Below are 2,555 nucleotides of genomic sequence, written 5' to 3'. Positions count from 1 at the left end.
AGGCGCCCCAATAATTTTCAATAGTATACTGATTGTGGAGGCTCCCCTAGCCACAGAAAAGGTTTTGCTAACAGTTAAGAAATCCAACTCCTTCCCTTCCTGAAAATTTTGACCAACCACACAGACATTGAAATCGACCATATTAGGAAGGACAAACTAGCCTTCACTTTTCCACTCATGGAGAGAGCTCTATTTCCCCTTTTGTAAAGTGAGGGCATAATCTTGCATATTTTGCATTTACTTATCTTTATTCTTCCTTTCCCAACTTATTCCAAATATCCAAATCAAATCTTTCTATGTGTGTAATTTATGTGTATTATATTAGCCACATTTATAATAGCAAAAATATTTTCTAGTTATGTATTAGATAGAGTTAATAATTACAATACTTTTGGATATGGGGGCCCTAATGGGAGGGCACAACATTGAGATTCTGATAATCCACCATGAATCTCCATTCATTTTGTAAATTTAAAGGCAGGCAAAACTTTGTTGTGTCTTTGTATGTTTAGAAGTCCAGTTACATGGAGTTTATTTAAACTAAGTGCAAAAGGTCATAATGTTTTCATGCAATACATATTTGGTTCTTTAAAAACAACTGTGACAAATAACAGAAAGAATTCCAGAATGCTACACTTGTGATCTATACAAAACACCAACATTTTGGACTGTACATAATTAAAGAAATGTCTCAAACACATTGCAATACTGTACTGCATGTACTATATAGTACATAGAAGCATGCCTTAGGTGGGCATAGGAGTGCAGTTTAAAAAAGGAAAAGAAATATCACATTGTAGCTACTCAATTTCTTCAAAATCACTGAGCAGGAAAAGCAACATTGAACTTCCACAACGTCTATACAGTACCCAGACTTAAATCAAGACTGTCTTCCTCTATTTTTGGTAAACAACTGCATGGTAAACTTAGATGACTTTTCTCCCTGGATTTTACCTGGTAGTGGCCTTTTATTTTATTTTATTTTATTTTATTTTATTTATTTTTATTTAAAAGAGGGCAGGTTTGGCACTTTTATAATGATGTCATCAATGTTAATATCTCTTGGGATCTCGGGAAGATTCATATTCTTCACAGCTAATACAGTACAGGCTGGAGCTCCCACTAAGCCAGCCACAGATTTCTCCAGTTTATTTTGTGCATCAATCTGTGTAACAGTCTCATTCATGTCGGTCTCCAATACCCCTCCCCCATCACCCTTTCTGCAGGAATATTGTGAACCTTGTCTACATGAAACTTAAATCCAGCTCACAGAAATTTTCAAAACATTTGTCTAATGTTTCCATAAAGAGTTGAATTAGATCTAAAATGACAAGTTCACCTTCTGAAAAATCCACACAGAAGACAACATATAATGTTGCATAATAGCTATAAATCAGTTTGTTGTCAGATCCTCCAATTAACAATTCTCTTTCTAGGAAATTACAAACATTTTCATTGCTCTTAGATACCAAATGGAATGTGTCCGTGATGATTTGCTCCTGTGTATCTTCACCGTAGGGCTGGTAGAACTTGGTAAGCCACTGCTTCCCATAGTTATTGAAGCTGAGGATCACCTTGATCATGGCTGAGCTGGACGACTTGGTGGGTGCTGGGGGCCAGGGCAGGGGTGGGTACACAAGCCTTGCTTCAGGATCTTGATGGTATTCCTTCCAAAATTTGGTTGTTAAATGGAGAAGTCATGGGAATAGCAGCCCCTTTCTCTAAATAGGTTTTATATAATGAGTTTCAATCATTTAAGACTCCATTTAATATACGATGGAACATATTATTTATGTTAACTGGAGGAAGGTGTCCATGAAGTCCCATTTTGCCAAGACAATTTGTAAGTAACAAAGACTCAATTTAATATGATTACTCACTGAGGCGGGGTATCCATGACAACTATGGGATATTAGAGCAATGAGTACTATGGCAATGGGGAATTTACACAAGTCTATAGCTACTGTGGTTAAAATGTGGCATACCTGTATGTCCTCTGTTGTATGTTCAGGAATTTCCCAAAGATTACAGGGACTATTTTGTTTATCTTTAGCTGGATCTTGAGGTGTAACTGTCATCTGAGCCTCAGTATTAATCAGTAATCAGCCATCAGTATTGATTTATATCATAAAGATTTGCCATTTGATGCATTTTCAACAATATTTATGGTTAATTTTTTTTAAATTTTTTTAAACGTTTATTTTATTTTTGAGACAGGGAGAGACAGAGCATGAACGGGGGAGGGTCAGAGAGAGAGGGAGACAGAATCGGAAGCAGGCTCCAGGCTCTGAGCTATCAGCACGGAGCCCGGCGCGGGGCTCGAACTCACGGACTGCGAGATCATGACCTGAGCCGAAGTCGGCCGCTTAACCAACTGAGCCACCCAGGCGCCCCTATTTATGGTTAATTTAGAACCTATATTGTTCAAAGTGTATTTGTAGATTAGAAACTATATTGTACAGTATTTGAATTGGTGAAAAAGGCAACATCTCTTTATCTTTTCTCAGCTTGAGGTATAATTGGTATATAAAAAACATGAATATTTAATGTATACA

The 2,555-nt window shown here is 36.9% G+C and overlaps 1 pseudogene; it reads right to left on the bottom strand.

Annotated features, from left to right (window-relative positions):
- Nucleotides 1-440: 440 nt before the first annotated feature.
- LOC122477408 lies at nucleotides 441-2,160 on the bottom strand (annotated as a pseudogene).
- Nucleotides 2,161-2,555: the final 395 nt, after the last annotated feature.

This window comes from Prionailurus bengalensis, chromosome X (assembly GCF_016509475.1).
Source record: "Prionailurus bengalensis isolate Pbe53 chromosome X, Fcat_Pben_1.1_paternal_pri, whole genome shotgun sequence".
In the NCBI taxonomy this organism is placed as follows: domain Eukaryota; kingdom Metazoa; phylum Chordata; class Mammalia; order Carnivora; family Felidae; genus Prionailurus; species Prionailurus bengalensis.
Note: the sequence above shows the minus strand (reverse complement) of the source record. Positions and strands in the feature narration are given on the sequence as shown.